Here is a 16,168-nt window from a genome sequence, read left to right as displayed (position 1 = left end):
TTTACTTTTAGTGGAAAGCTAAGTAAGGATTTTCTTTTAAAAAGAATTAATAGACTTTATTTTTTGAACAATTTTAAGTTTACAGAAAAATTCAGCAAAAAGTACAGAGAGTTCCCGTGTAGCCTCTACCTCCCCTCCCCCAGCCCGGGGCACATTTCTTCCCATCTGTGAGCCAGTGTCGTTATTATTGCCTAAAGTCCAGAGTTTATGACCTTTTTTTTTAAGTCATGGTAAAATACATATAACACGAGTTCCCCTTTTGGCTCAACAGAAACGAACCTGACTAGTATCCATGAGGATGCAGGTTCGATTCCTAGCCTCACTCAGTGGGTGAAGGATCTGGCGTTGTCATGAGCTGTGTCGAAGGCTGGCGGCAGCAGCTCCAATTTGACCCCTAGCCCAGGAACTTCCATACGCTGCTGCACCTGCAGCCCTTAAAGCAAAACAAACAAAAAACTGAAAAAAAAAACCCCTCATATAACAGAGAATGTACCATTCTAACCATTTTTAAGCGTGCGGTTCACTGGCCTAAAGTCCTTTCACGCTCTCGTGCAGCCATCACCAGTGTCCGTCCCCCAGACTGAACCCCTGAACCCTTAAACAGCACCCCGGCTCAGCGCTCTCTGGGCTGCACATTCTGTGGGTTTGGACAGATGTATAAGGACATGTAGCCACCAGCACGGGCCACATAGAGCAGCCTCAATGCCCTCAGCAACCCCTGAGCCCCACTTCGTCATTCCCTGCTTCCCTCCTAAGCCCTGGCAACCACTCATCTGTTTATGTGCCCCCAAATTTTGCTTTTTTCAGAATGTCAGGGTGGTGAACGCATGTAGCTGAAAGAAGATGTGGCCTTTTCAGACGGGCTGCTTCCATTCAGCATTTGCATCTAAGAATCCTCTCGTCATTCGGGGGGCCGAAAGGGCCATTTCTTTTTAGCACTGGGTGATATTCCGTTGTCTGGAGGTACCACAGTTTATTTCACTTTGCAAATGTTGAATTGTTCATGATCAAAAATTGTATGCTCATGTTTGGAAACTGAAAGAAACTAAGAGAAAAGGAGGAAGAAAAACAATGCCCTGGGATCTTACGTCTGAAGATTGTGTGGGGAACATTCTGCTGTCATGTCCTGTGTGGGGATGTGTGTGTGTGTGTGTGTGTGTGTGTGTGTGTGTGTGTGTATGAACATCTTTTTTGGCTTGACACAGCATGGTACATAAATCAAATTTTGACCCCTCTTTTTTTATGAATCACAGCTTTGCTTTCTTCGTGTTATAAATTCTCTGTGAGCATTTTTTTTTTTTTTTTTTTTTTTTGGTGGACTGTTTTAAACGTCTGCAGTATTTTTCCTTGATAGGAGATGTCACGATTCCTCTGTTTCTAGACATTGGGGTTGTTTTCAATTTTATACTAATATAAATGAGCCTACCTTGAACTGTTGACACGTGCATTATTGTATAGGTTTTCGCCCCACTTGCTAAGAAGTGGAGTAGCTGAGCCTCAGAGCATGAAAGCTGTCCCAGAGATTTTTCTTTTTTTAAATGCATTTAAAAATTTTTTTTTTCAAAACAAACAACTGCTTATTGAAGGATAGTTGATTTACAGTTTGTTTCAGGTGTACTTCAGTGCATTTTTATTGTGGTAAAAAAACACAAATTTTACCATGTTAACCACTTTTTCTTCTTTTTATGACCACACCCGTGGCATATGGAGGCTCCGGCCTAGGGATTGAATCGGAGCTGCAGCAGCCGGCCAACACCACAGCCACAGCAATGCCAGATCTGAGCCATGTCTCTGACCTACACTTCAGCTCATGGCAACACCGGATCCTTAACCCACTGGGCGAGGGCAGGATTCAAAACCGCATCCTCAGGGACACTAGTCAGGTTCATTCCCGTTGAACCACAACGAGAACTCCTGGAGGATTTTTTGGTTTGTTGTTTTGTTTTGCTTTTGAGACTTCTTTTTAGGAACTGGAAGGGACCCTCAGTCAGTGATTCCCAAACTTCATGACTTTCTTTTGAGCTCGTGCTTCAAGAGATGTTTGTTCATCAGATACCCATTACCAAGAATTCATTATTCTCCGGTCTCTACCCATCCATCCAGCACACACAGGTCTGGAGATTTTCCCTGGGGTCAACTGCTGGCTGTCTGCCCAATTCTGTGCCCTCTTTTTCCAGGGATGCTTCCAACTGGACATGCTGCCCGGCTGTGGCCATGCCACCATGTCCTCACCAGCGGAATGGGGACGGAAGTGATCCACGCAACTTCAGCTGTTTAAGGGCTCATTTGCCTGGGGTTTCTCTTTTTCCTTCCTTCAAACAGGGCCTGGAAGAGTGGCCCAAGGAGTGGTGGAACATCCTATCCTGCCAGCCACGGTCTCTTTGTCACAGCATTTGGCCTGAAGGCACCCTCCCCCACCAGGCAAAAGACTGCAGAAGGTACTGTTCCTTCAATGTTATTCCTTGGGGCATTGCTTGCCAGAGCAAAGGACTGCAAACGCCCTCAGTGTCCCAGGCAACAGCTAAAAAACTGAGACACCAGGGAGTTCTGTCGTGGCAACGAAATCAACTAGTATCCATGAGGATGTGGGTTTGATCCCCGGCCTCGCTCAGTGGGTCGAGGATCTGCCATTGCTGTGAGCTGTGGTGTAGGTCGCAGACGTGGCTCAGATCCTGCATTGCTGTGGCTGTGGTGTAGACCGGCTGCTCCAGCTCTGATCTGACCCCTAGCCTGGGAACCTCCATATGCCACAGGTGCGGCCCTAAAAAGACAAAAGACAAAAAAAAAAAAAAAAAAAAAAAAAGAGAGAGAGAGACAGAGACACCAGAAGAATTCCATGCAGCTACTTAAAAAAATGAAGCTAAGGCGTTTCCTTGTGGTGCAGTGGGTGAGGACTGGCCTTGTCACTGCAGCAGCTCAGGTTGCTGCTGTGGCTCAGGTTTGATCTCTGGCCTGGGAACTTCCATGGGCCCTGGGGAACAGTCAAAAATATTGAAGTTAAAAAAATTTAATGACATTTTTCAGAGCAGTTTTAGGTTCACAGCAACATTGAGCCAAAGGGACAGCTATTTCCCACATACCATGTGCCCTGACACAGGTAACCTCCCCACCACCAACACCCCACACAGAGCACTTGTTACAGTTGGTGAACCCACCCTGATACATCAACACCCAGAGTCCATAGTTAACATTCGGTTCATTCTAGTACATTCCACGGTTTGGACATGCATATAATGACTTGTAACCACCATTATGGTATCACACAGAGCACTTTCACTGCCCTAAAGAAAAGCTGTATTGTTTAAAAAAAAAAAAAGCAAGAATTGAAACACTGTATTTATATGCTCACATTTTTTTGTTAGCTGCACCCAACAGCATGTATAAGTTTCTGGGCCAGGGATGGAACCTCAGCCACAGCAGTGACAATACCAAGTCCTTAACTGCTAGGCTACCAGGGAACTCCCACTAATATTTTTTTTAACATTTTTTTTTAAAGTGGGGAGATGAGGAGTTCCCATTATGGCTCAGTGGTTTCAAACCCAACTAGTATTCATGAGGATGCAGCTCAGATCTGGCGTTGTTGTGGCTGTGGCGTAGGCCAGCAGCTGTGGCTCTAATGAGATCCCTAGCCTAGGAACTTCGATATGCCAGGGGTGTGGCCCTAAAAAGCAAAAAAAGTAAAAATAAAAATGAAGTGGGGAGAGGGCATACATTTGGATTTGCTTGTACATGCAAAGCACCACATCTGAGAAGGAGCCAGAGAAATCCAGAATCAATAGTTACCGGTTTCACCCTTGGGTACAGATCAATGGAAACGGGGCAGACAGGAATCAGGGTGGGAAGAAGATTTCCACAGCTTGTCTTTTCACCCATTTTGATGTTATGTGAATATATAATCTATTAAGAATGTAAGCAAATGCAGTGTAAAATTTTAAATAATTTATTTTTCCATTTTATTGTAACTCAAATTTCCTATACGCCCCATTCAGTCTTCAGTTGACCCCTTGAGCTGAAAGCGTCTGGCTGAAGGCAGAGCTGCTCAGGGTTCAAGTTGTCTGTGTGGCCTCCATGCACAGAGGGCAGCTCAGCCACAACCCCTCTCAGGACTCCTGGCCCTGGCCAGCCCGCATCCAGCCTGCTCTGCCCAGGCGAGGCCCAGCCCTCCATCTGCTGCCCCAGACAGGCAAGCTGCTCACCCCTTCCTGCCAACTGAGCATCCTAATTACACGATAAATACTAATTGCCCATGACTAGGATCTTCCACAGTCACAGACATTAACCAAAGTCACGCCTAACGAGCCTCACCGTTAATTATCTGTGCTCACTGCTCCAGGATTTAATTAAGCCTTGGCAGAAATAGCAATCCACATAGGCTGAGCAAGGAAACGGAGCTTGCAAAGATGCCCTGTTTTCATCAAGTGGCCTGGCAAAACTGCTCCACGTCTTCCTTCTAAGCCCCAGTGAATGGAAGACACTGGGGAAGGAAGCCTGTATTTATCCAGCACCTGCTATATGCCAGGCAAAATCAGACGTGGTTGCATTCACCACCCCATCTAATCTTGGCAGTCACCGCAGGGGCTTGGTCTCCCCTTTGCAGATGAGGAAACAGAGGCTCAGAGAGGCCCAGTGATTTGACAAGCAGTTGCAAAGCCAGGTCTGTCTGAACCGCAGGCCAATAAGTCCCACTACTCATTGCTGGAGGAATGGTCTTAATGACACTAGTTTTGGCTCTAACCTTGAACTTGCCAGTGTTCACACTCATTTCTTTCTTTCATGTTCTTTTTTTTTAAGTTTTATTGAAGTAGAGTTGATCTACAAGGTTGTGATAATTTCTGCTGTACGACAAAGTGATTCGGCCATACATACACACATGTCCATTCTCTTTCAGATTCTTTTTTTCCCAATGAATTTTATTACATGTATAGCTGTACAATGATCATCACAACCCAATTTTATAGCACGTCCATCCCAAACCCCCAGCCCACCCCCCCACCTCCCCCAATCTCTCTCCTTTGGAAACCATAAGTTTTTCTTTTTTTTTATTTTTTTTATTTTATTTTATTTTTTATTTTTATTTATTTTTGCCTTTTTGCTATTTCTTGGGCCGCTCCCGCGGCATATGGAGGTTCCCAGGCTAGGGGCTGAATCGGAGCTGTAGCCACCAGCCTACGCCAGAGCCACAGCAACGCGGGATCCGAGCCGCGTCTGCAACCTACACCACAGCTCACGGCAACGCCGGATCGTTAACCCACTGAGCAAGGGCAGGGACCGAACCCGCAACCTCATGGTTCCTAGTCGGATTCGTTAACCACTGCGCCACGACAGGAACTCCAGAAAACCATAAGTTTTTCAAAGTCTGTGAGTCAGTATCTGTTCTGCAAAGAAGTTCCTTTTGTCCTTTTTTAAGATTCCACATGTGGCAGCGTGTGACCTTGGCCTCTGTCTGCTAACTTCACATAGCGCTCTTTCAGATTCTTTCCCACATAGATTATCACAGAATATTGTGTAGAGTTCTCTGTTATACACCAGGTCCCCCAACCATTCGATATACCTCAGTGTTGCATATGCCCATCCCAAACCCCCAGTCCATTCTTCCCAGCGCCCCCCCTTCCCCGACCACCACCTGTCCCCTTTGGTAACCATAAGTTTTTCTGTGAATCTGCTTCTGTCCTGCAAATAAGTTCATATATACAATGGAATGTTACTCAGCCATAAAAAAAGAATAAAATAATACCATTTGCAGCAACATTGATGGACCTAGAAACTATCATACTAGCTGAAGTTAGACAGTGAAAGACAAACATCATATGATATCACTTATATGTGGAATCGTATTTATTTATCAAGAAATCAAAAGGCTGAAACACCTGAAGCCCAGAGAGACTGTGGTGTATACAGAGCCACGCACCAGTCCTCATAACCCTTAGGTCACAGCCAGGAAGACAATGGGGTGGGATTGGGGGTAAGAGACCGGTCCTGGGGTCAGACTGCCCAGTTCCAGTCCTGGCACATCCTTCTGGGGTTCATTGGACGTCTTGAATCTAAGGCTTGGTTTCTGTGTTAGTCAGAACAAGTAATGCTAGCTGCTGAAACAGACGGCTTCTAAATCTCAGTGGCCTAGCAGAAAAAGAGTTCATTTACTGTTCTCTCCAAACAAGTAGGAGGTCATCAGGTGGCCTACCCAAGGTCCTTCCATCCATGCAGAGGTTGTTAACCACAGTCGGACTGTGGAAAGGTTTACGGATAGAGTTCAGGGGGCCCATGAACTTAAATAGGGAAAGTCAACATCATTATTTTCTTTAGTCTCAAACTAAAGTTTAGCATTTTCCTTTAATTATGAATATAGACAGCAAGCCACAATTTTATACTTGCGAATGTTTCCAATGGAAGTCACAGATATTTTGACGTCACATTGTAGTTGTTGCAGATATCTTGAATAATAATAATTATTATTATTATTATTATTGTCTTTTTAGGGCTGCACCAGAGGCATATGGAAGTTCACAGGCTAGGGCCTGAATAGGAGCTGCAGCTGCTGGCCTACACCACAGCTCACAGCAACACCAGATCCTTAATCCACCGAGCAAGGCCAGGGATCGAACCCGTGTCCTTATAGATGCTGGTCAGATTCGTTTCCTCTGAGCCACGACGGGAGCTCCTTGAACTATTGTTTAGACTCATTCACTACTTTGAAACTTTGGTAGCAGTAAACCTACCACTAGATTGCATGTGATCAAAGCCTTTCTGACTATAGTTGATTTGTTCAAAGCGGCTGCCCTATTGCTGGAGGACTATGTACTTAATTGTTCAGCCAAAAACTGGTGGCGTTGGTGCTCTCACGTTGGTGATGAGCCTTCTACAGGCTCGCCAGCATTTTCCTATTGTTGATTCTTGAGTAGTACATCAGAGGAAGAGAGTCAAACCCTGAGAGGTGTGCTGCTTCCTCCTGAGAGCGCCCCTGCCCCCGACCTCCCAGGAAGAAGCGCTAAGTGTGAGCAGATGGGATGGGGGCCACCGCCCGTGGCTTGAAGGGTTATTCAGCAGGAACGAAGGGCTCCTCTGTGGCCTTGATCACCCACCTGGCTGTGCAGGCCATGAAGGGCTGCACTGTTCACCAGGGGGCACCAGGTGCCCCCTGGGTGCTGCCCCTAGGCTGCGGGCCTTGGACCTTTGAGCCTCATTTGCTGGTGACTCCAACACAGTCTGTCCCCCTCCCACCAGCTGAGCGTGCCAAGCACACACTGTCTAGAAATTACAAGAACCTAAGTGGTATTCATTAGTTCCTCTTTTGCTGAGTCTTCCTCTTAAAATGACCTGATTTTATAAAACATACTCAAATAATAAACATAGAAATGTTCTACCTGATTATATTCAACCCAACCAGTAATCAACTGAATATTAAACCAATTAGGTACCGTGCTCTCCACTGGATTTAAAAAACTCTCCCTCTCTCTTTTTATTCTTTTTAAATTTTATTTATTTATTTATTTATTTTTTGGCCACCCCTTGACATATGGAGTCCCTGGGCCAGGGGTCCGATCCAAGCCCGAGTTTTGACCTAAGCTGCAGCTGCAGCAATGCCGGATCCTTAACGCACTGCGCGAGGTCAGGGAATCAAACCTGCATCCCAGAGCTACCAAGAGGCCAACAATCCTGTTGTGCCATAGCAGGAACTCCTTAATGTATTTTTTAATAAAAGTGTAGTTGATTTACAATGTTGTACCAATTTCTGTTGTACAGCAAAGTGACCCAGTCATATATGTGTGTGTGTGTATACACATTCCTTTTCTCACATTATCTTCTATCACGTTCTATCCGAAGAGACTGGATATAGTTCCCTCTGCTGCAAAGTAGGACCTCCTTGCTTAGCCATTCTAAATGTAATGGTTTGCATCTACTAACCCCAAACTCCTGGTCTCTTTTCTGTTCTAATATTTGATCCAGATAAGAAGAATGCACTAAGAATCTGGTCCACTCCTGTCTGATGGCAAACTGGCCACTGTCTCTCTGCAGGGCAGTGAGGCGATTTGCAGAAAGTCTGAAACTTTGCTCTACTTTTAACCCAGTGATTCCGCTCTAGGCTATGTCCTAAGGGACTCATTCTCAAAACAAATTAAAAAAATTTATACTCACAGCATTTTGTCACAGTGTTTTTCTTTTTCTTTTTTTTTTTTTTTTTTTCCTTAAGGCTACACCTGCAGCATATGGAAGTTCCCAGGCAAGGGGTCGAATCAGAGCTACAGCTATCAGCTTAAGCCACAGCCACAGCTACACCAGATCCTGGCACAATCTTAAATTTATTAGATGAGTTCATGGTACTGCTGTTACATAGGTACTGCCTCTTTTCTCAGACCCAAGCTGGGATCTATCCTGAGATGAAGTGCCATGAGGTCTGAAATGTATTTTAGGTCATTCAGGGAGAAAAAAAGAGAACAGATGCCACATGATGTTGGCCATGGGGTGGTCTAGGTGAAGGGCATGTGGATAGTCACTGGGCTTTCTTTTCAACTTTTCTGTGAGTATAAAAGTTTTCGTGTTTATTTTTACGAACATTTGCAAAAATTAGGTGGGAGGTATTTAGTACGATATTGTTAAATACTGTTATGATATCAAAGTAGGATATGAAGTTGTGCATACATCTTGAGGTACAACTATGCCTGAGCCCACAGTGGACAGCTCTTGTTTGTAATGATTCCACCTTTGACCAGCAGTGCCTTTATTTTCTTTTGGTCCTTTCTCTCCCTCTTTTGATTCGTGTGGTTTGGGTGTGGGATACAGACCACGTCCATCTGTCCCCAGGGATTGGTGGGCACAGGTCTTCAGTTAGTCCCACCAGAGCCAATGGACATCAACCCCAGGGCTCCTGCTGGACCTGTGGGAAAGAGGTGGTGCTTTTTTCCACTGAGTTGTCAAGCTGACAGGCTATGGATGGAAGCAGTGTGGTCATCTTTGGGGAGTGGCTGCCTGTGAATCAAGCTGACAGGAGAGCCAAGAAAGAGAAAGAAACCTGTTTACAATGTTTGAGCACCTGGATTTAACCTCACCGGAAGTTAGGTGAACCTGTGGACTTCCTTTTTGCTTGTACCAGGTTGAGCTGGTACCTGTTGCTTGCATCCAGGGAGTCCTAGCCCTACAGTACGGAAATGCATAGCAAAGGTGTATTTGTTTCCCATCACTGTGTAACAAATTACCACAACTCTAGCACCTTCAAAGAACAGCCATTGGTTATCTCAAAATTTCTGTGGGTCCGGGGTCTGGGCTCAGTTTAGCTGGGTCCTCTCATCTGGGTCTTAAAAGGCTATAATCAAGATGTTGGCCAGGTCTCCGCTGGAGGCTTGACTGGGGAAGAATCTGCCTCCAAGTTCAGGCAGGCTGTGAGCAGAATTCATTCATTTCCTTGCAGGTGGATTACTGAGGGCCGGGCTTTTTGCTGGCTGTCAGCTGGGGGCTGCCATCAGATCCTCACATTATGCACAGTCCCCTGACACATGGGCTTCCTCAACACAGACACTCACTTCACCAAGCCAACAAGGAGACTCCAGGCTGCTGAGATGGAATCTTATATAGTGCAAGGTGATCACAAGGCTGACATCCTGTCACCTTTGCCTTATAATGTAACCAAATCAAGAGACAGACATCCTATGGATAAGCAATGAGGTCCTACTGTACAGCACAGGGAACCATATCCAATCTCTTGCGATACAAGAAAAGGAATGTATATATAGGTATGACTGGTTCATCTCACTGTACAGCAAAAATTGGCATAACTATTATAAATCAACTATACTTTAATAGAAAAATAAATTTTAAAAAATGAAATAAGGAGTTCCTGTTATGGCTCTGTGGGTTAAAAACCTGACTAGTATCCATGAGGATGCAGGTTCGATTCCTGGCCTCGCTCAGTGGGTTAAGGATCCAGGATTGCCATGAGCCATGGTGTAGGTCACAGACATGGCTCGGGTCCCTCATTGCTGTGGCTGTGGCATAGGCCGGCAGCTGCAGCTCCTGTTCGACCCCCAGCCTGGGAACTTCCGTATGCCACACATGCGGCCCTAAAAAGAGTAATAATGACAATGATAATAAATTTAAAAACTAAAAATAAATAAAAGAGAGGCTGACATCCAATTACATTTGGCATATTCTATTGAAGAGATGCAAGTCATGGGAGCACATTGGCAAGGGAATTGTGCCAGGGAGGCAGGAAATTGGGGTGAGCTTAGGGTCTATCTGCAACAAAAGGGATGGGAAGTATTCACTCAACGACTCCCACATCTGCCCCTACCCAACACTAAACAGCTACTTACTGAGTATTCACAACTGAGCACTAAAGCGCACTTCTTCCTTCATTGAAAATTGAAGAGGAGTTATCACTTGGGAAGTAGCTGGGTGGGGAGTGCTGAAAGGGCACTAGTATATGCTCTGTATATGGTATTGCTTGGAATGTTTACAATGAGCGTGTATTATGCAATTTAATAGTATGATTAAAATTGAAAATTTTGTCTCTAGTATGGCTTTCACTATAAGCTGCTTTTTCTCCACCTCTGGACCTTCCTGTGTACGCACACATACGCAGCAGGGAAAAAAGACTGGAAGGAAACAAGCCCAAATGTGAAGACATTAGGTTAGAGTGGCGGGTCTATGAATGAATGATACTTTCTCCTTTACACGTCTCTGTATTTTTCACAATAGGAATAATACTCTAATAATCAGATTTTTTTTTTAAAAAGCGATTTGAAATTTTTCTTAGGTATAATATTCCGGCTAAAAATAAAGCAAACCCTCTTGTTTACCTTCTGCAGAAAGGCAATTTCCTGCTTGGGTGGCTGATGGAGTGTCTGCTTCTAAAGCTCAAAGAAATAAATCAGATGGCAGCAGGGAACACACACCTGCTTCCTCTCATGCTGATAAAGAACAATTAACTCTCATCAGAATGTATCTGGCTTTGTCCCAGGACTAAGTGTTATTTGAAAATATATGCCAGGTTTTCTCCAGTAACTAAAAGCTACTTACTTGAAGGTTCCAGCCGCGATGGGAAATAGAAGACTGGATGCCAGACAGAGCTGGTAAGGAACCAGCTAGGCCAAACCCTTGGCTGTATGAAAACAAACAGAAGATATGTTTGATCTTTTTATAGCTAAATGGAGGACCTTGATGGGTTTCCAAGCCCGATTGCTTATCTGTGAATTTAGAATTAAATATGAGAAGATGCTATTGGACCAAAGGCTGCACCTGGAGTCAAAACAAATGCATAAAACCCAAACTCCCAGAGCGAGGTTTACCCAGCTTGCTGCAGCCAAGAAGACATCTTCAGGAGCAGGGGAGACGAGAGGCGCTTCCTCTAGGACTTGGGTTTGTGTGGGATCATTGCGGGGGCATTAAAGAATCAGAGGCCTGTTCTGTGCTGGATGCTGTCAAGAAGCAGGGGCCGAGTTCCCGTCGTGGCTCAGTGGTAACAAATCCGACTAGTATCCATGAGGATGCGGGTTCGACCCCTGGCCTTGCTCCGTGGGTTGAGGATCTGGCGTTGCTGTGAGCTGTGGTGTAGGTCGTAGATGCGGCTCGATCTGGTGTTGCTGTGGCTTTGGCGCAGGTTGGCAGCTACAGGACCCCTAGCCTGGGAACCTCTCTCTGCTGTGGGTTTGGGCCTAAAAAGTCAAAAAAAAGGTCAGGGGGGACCTGGGTGATTGAGTACCTCAGTGAGTATTACCTGGTCAGAGAGGTAAAAGGGACTTCAGTTGTTACTGGTGAAACAGCAGCAATTGCTCTGAAAGGAGGAATGCTTGTTGGGGGGGGGGGGCGGTGTTTGGTGATTTGGGGGCTGACAAGAGGGGCCTTGTCAATGTCTTGTTCTGAGTACTGGTCATGATCTGCTGGGAACACGGCTGACGGGTTGTCAGCAGGGCCATTTTCCACCCTGTCAGTCCCGGCCAGCTTTAAAATAAACATTGGAAAAACGAACATTCACATATACTCTCGACTTGGCAAACTCTCTTTTTACTTGGGGGAAATTCTTTGCGATTCTTTCCAGCTTCTAAAAGACGAGGAAATCAGGGTCAGACAAGTTTAGGGACTTGCCCATCACCACGGCTAGCAGAGCAGCCAGAAAGCAGCGCATCCAGCCTTAGACTCATGCCCCTTTGTCGCCCACCACTGTGCCTCACTAGTCCTGGTTTAGGAAGTTGTTCATTCCAGAATGATGGAGGGATGGGAAGGGAAGGAGGCATTTGATTCCGTGTCAGTATTGTTGAGGACACTGCTGGGCTACGGGAGCTCCCAAGCAGGGCAGGACACGGTGTGAGCAGTCTGTGGCTGCGGTAACAAATCACCACAATCATAGCGCCCTAAAACAACTCACATTTACTCTTACTGTCCTGAGGGTCAGAGGTCTGAATTGGGTCTCACTGGGCAGGGCTGCATTCCCTTGTGGAGGCTCTAGGGGAATCTCTTTCCTGCCTTTTCCAGCTTCTAGGCACTGCCCGTGTTCCTTGGGTCATGGCTTCTTCTTCCATCTTCAAAGCTGGCAATTCAGTTTTGTTTTTCGTATTTTTTTTTTTTTTTGTCTTTTTAGGGTCCCACCAGAGGCATATGGAGGTTCCCAGGCTAGGAGTCAAATTGGAGCTGGCCTACGCCACAGCCACAGCAATGCCAGATCCAAGCCATGCCTGCCAACTACACCACAGCTCATGGCAAGGCCAGATCCCTAATCCACTGAATGAAGCCAGGGGTCAAACCTGCGTCCTCATGGATCCTAATCAGATTGGTTTCCGCTGAACCACGACGGGAACTCCAATTCAGTCATTCTGAATCCTTCTGTCACATCTCTGATTCTGCTGCTTTCTTCTTCCATCTTTTAAGGACCCTTATGATTACACTGGGCACAACTAGTTAATTAGGATAATTTTTTGTTGCAATCCTTCACTCAATCACATCTGCGATTTTTGCCGTATTTATATGTTCTGGGGATTAGGACACGGATGTGTTGGGGGGGGCATTACTCTGCCTACTATAGACACCTAGTCTGGTGTTCTGTGGCGGGGAGGGGAAGGGAGAAGTTCTGACTTAATAGAGATAGAAGCATCTAAGCTGACAGCAGGAGGATTCAGGAGCCCATCAGGGAGGGATGTGCTCTAAGCCGAGGGGAGGAGTAGGGGTGGAGAGAGCAAGGGCATCGCTGGGTCCATTAGTCACCCATTGATGGGTTATGATGCAGTCACGACCAATCTCCCAAATCTCAGGGGCTCACAAAAGCTAAACTTCTACTTTTTTGTCCAAGGTACATGTCCACCGTGGGCATATTGCATGTTTTGGCTCTGCTCAATGTCCTCTTCATTCCGGGACCCAGGCTGAAGGAGCGGCCCCTGTCTAGAACACGTTGGGCTCAAGGTGGAGGAACGAGTGAGGGGGAAAGCCACGAGATGATGTTTAGAGTTTCTACTTGGGAATGGCCCACGTCCCTTCCACTCACCGTTCCCCAGCCAGAGCAACTTGGGTCATACGGCCAAGGATGACAGCAGCAGGACAGTAAGCCTGGGACAGTGCAGTACAAGGCAGGAGTGTAACATAAGATGTGGGGGTGGCTTGAAGCTCACGAGGTAGCGAGGGCCATCAGATCATGCAGGACTTTTAAAGCCCAGTATTTCTCAACCTTTCTCCCCTTATTACTACTCTCCACTCCCATAAAATCTTTTTATTTATTATATTTTTTAGGCCTGCAACTGCAGCACATGGAAAGTCCCAGGCTATGGGTTGAATAGGAGCTACAGCTGCCGGCCTACACCACAGCCACAGCAACACCAGATCCGAGCCGCGTCTAAGACCTACACCACAGCTCACGGCAACGCCAGATCCTTAACCCACTGAGCGAGGCCAGGATCGAACCTGTGTCCTCGCGGATGCCCGTCAGATTAGTTTCCACTGAACCACTCCTAAGGCTTTAATAATTCTTGAATCAATTGACGTAAATCACACGTGTGAGTTAAAGCTAGTAGTTGATAAATTTATATACGTAAAACTGCTTACTTCCTATAAACTCAGTTTAACTAGCACTGCAAGACCAGAGGCCAGTTGGCTAAAGAGGAATCGGTCCAGTGAAGTAGAGGAAACTTAACTTGATATTAAGGAGGAAACTGATTGTACCTTGGTGTTGCTTTGCAGAACTTTCAAAAATTGAATCTGCATCTTAATTGCTTTCAGAAGCCTTCTCCTCTAGGAGGCCGCCTTGCTGGGCTTGTGGGAGAATCGTTAAGCATGACTGAACTTTCCCTGATGGTTAAAGGTCTTCGCTATGAATATCTAGGACCAGCAGTATCTTCGGGTCACATTTTGCTTTTGTATTTTATTTTATTTTATTTTTTTATTTATTGCCATTTCTTGGGCTGCTCCTGCAGCATATGGAGGTTCCCAGGCTAGGGGTTTAATTGGAGCTTTAGACGTTGGCCTATGCCAGAGCCACAGCAACGTGGGATCCGAGCCGCGTCTACGACCTACACCACAGCTCATGGCAACACTGGATCCTTAATCCACTGAGCAAGGCCAGGGATCGAACCTGCAACCTCATGGTTCCTAGTAGGATTCGTTAACCACTGAGCCACGACAGGAACTCTTTGCCTTTGTATTTTAAAAAAATATATTTATTTCATATTTATTTATTTATTTCAGCATGTGGAAGGTGCCAGGCCAGGGGTCGAATCTGAGCTGCCGGCCTACACCACAGCAACATGCTACACCATAGCAACATGGGATCCAAGCTGCATTTGAGACCTGCACCACAGCTTGTGGCAAGGCCAGATCCTTAACCCAATGAGCAAGGCCAGGGATCAAACCCCCATCCTCATGGAGACTATGCTGGGTTCTTAACCCGCTGGGCCACAAGGGGAAGTCCCTGCTTTTGTATTTAAATTCTTACAGCTTTTCCCTCTTTGGAAAATCCCTGACAAGCTGCCCGATCTAAGTCCTTCCCACTAGCGAGACACATGGCCCGTTACAGTTTCTGTTCGTTGTTCTGGTTTGGGAAACGATTTAGTCAATGAAGTTCAATGAGCAGCAAGTGAAGGGCAGGTATGTGTCGGGCACTGTTCTTGGCATTGAGGCTGTAACAGTGGATTCAACAGGCAAGGTCTTTGTCCTTGGGGCATCAGAAACGGCAACCAGGGTTCATGAGCTTGGAGAGCATGAAGCCGTAATGCTGGACAGTGAGCTGTGCCAAGGCTGGCTGTCAAAGGACGAGGGACCGTCGTCTGCAGACACGAAGGGCTCCACGCTCGAGTTTCATGTTTCTCTTTGTCCTTGATTTGCACAAAGAGGAGATGTTGATAGGACTGCGGAGACCACGAGGTCACGGGGAAAGGGTAGGTCCACTGATTCGGTATTCTTTGTAACTACATAGGAAAATTACATCAACTATATAGAAAAAATAAAAATCTTTAAAATTAAAAAAAAGAAAATGACCTCTTCGGGTTCAGTCTGTCTTCACCTCAACAAAATTAGCATTTGCATGTGGAGCCACTTTAGTCTGTGTATTTCTAAGACAGATTTTTTGGAGTTCCCTGGTGGCCTAGTGGTTAAGGATCCAGCACTGTCACTGCTGTGGCTCGGATTCAATCCCTGGCCTGGGAGCTTCCACATGCTGCAGGAGTCGGGGCGGGGCGGGGGGGTGGGGACTTTTAAAGATTTTCCTTCAAAAAAAAATTTTTTTTTTAAAGGTTTTCCTTGTTTAAGGAAGGTACTGCTTCAGGGGCAGAGGGGTTACCAAGGAGAAATTAAATGGAGTTTCAAGTTCAAAGTCCTTACCTCAGCCCAGAAGACTCTGCCCCCCCACCCCTCTGTCTCCCTCCCTCCCTCTGTTCTAGCCACGCTGGCCTCCTCCTTGCTGTTCTGTTCCTTGAACACACCAAGCATGCTCCCCTTCCAGGGGCTCTGCCCCCTGCATGGCCTGTCACCTTATTTGGGCTCTGCACCAGTGTGTCACCTCTGCAGGGAGGACTTCCCTCCCCCCTCCGTCTCTGTCATCTTACACTTGCCTCATTTTATAGGTACTCCCAGCATTTAACACTTAGTGACCCATTAGGCATATGCCTGTAGTCTGCCTTCCCCACATAAAGATAAGCTCTGCAAGGGCAGGGACTTTTTTTTGTTGTTTTAGGGCCGCACCCTCAGCATATGGAGGTTC

The sequence above is a fragment of the Sus scrofa genome, chromosome 7, assembly GCF_000003025.6.
Source record: "Sus scrofa isolate TJ Tabasco breed Duroc chromosome 7, Sscrofa11.1, whole genome shotgun sequence".
Classification (NCBI taxonomy): Eukaryota; Metazoa; Chordata; class Mammalia; order Artiodactyla; family Suidae; genus Sus; species Sus scrofa.
The sequence above is the reverse complement of the archived record's forward strand: the minus strand, read 5'-3'. Positions refer to the sequence as shown.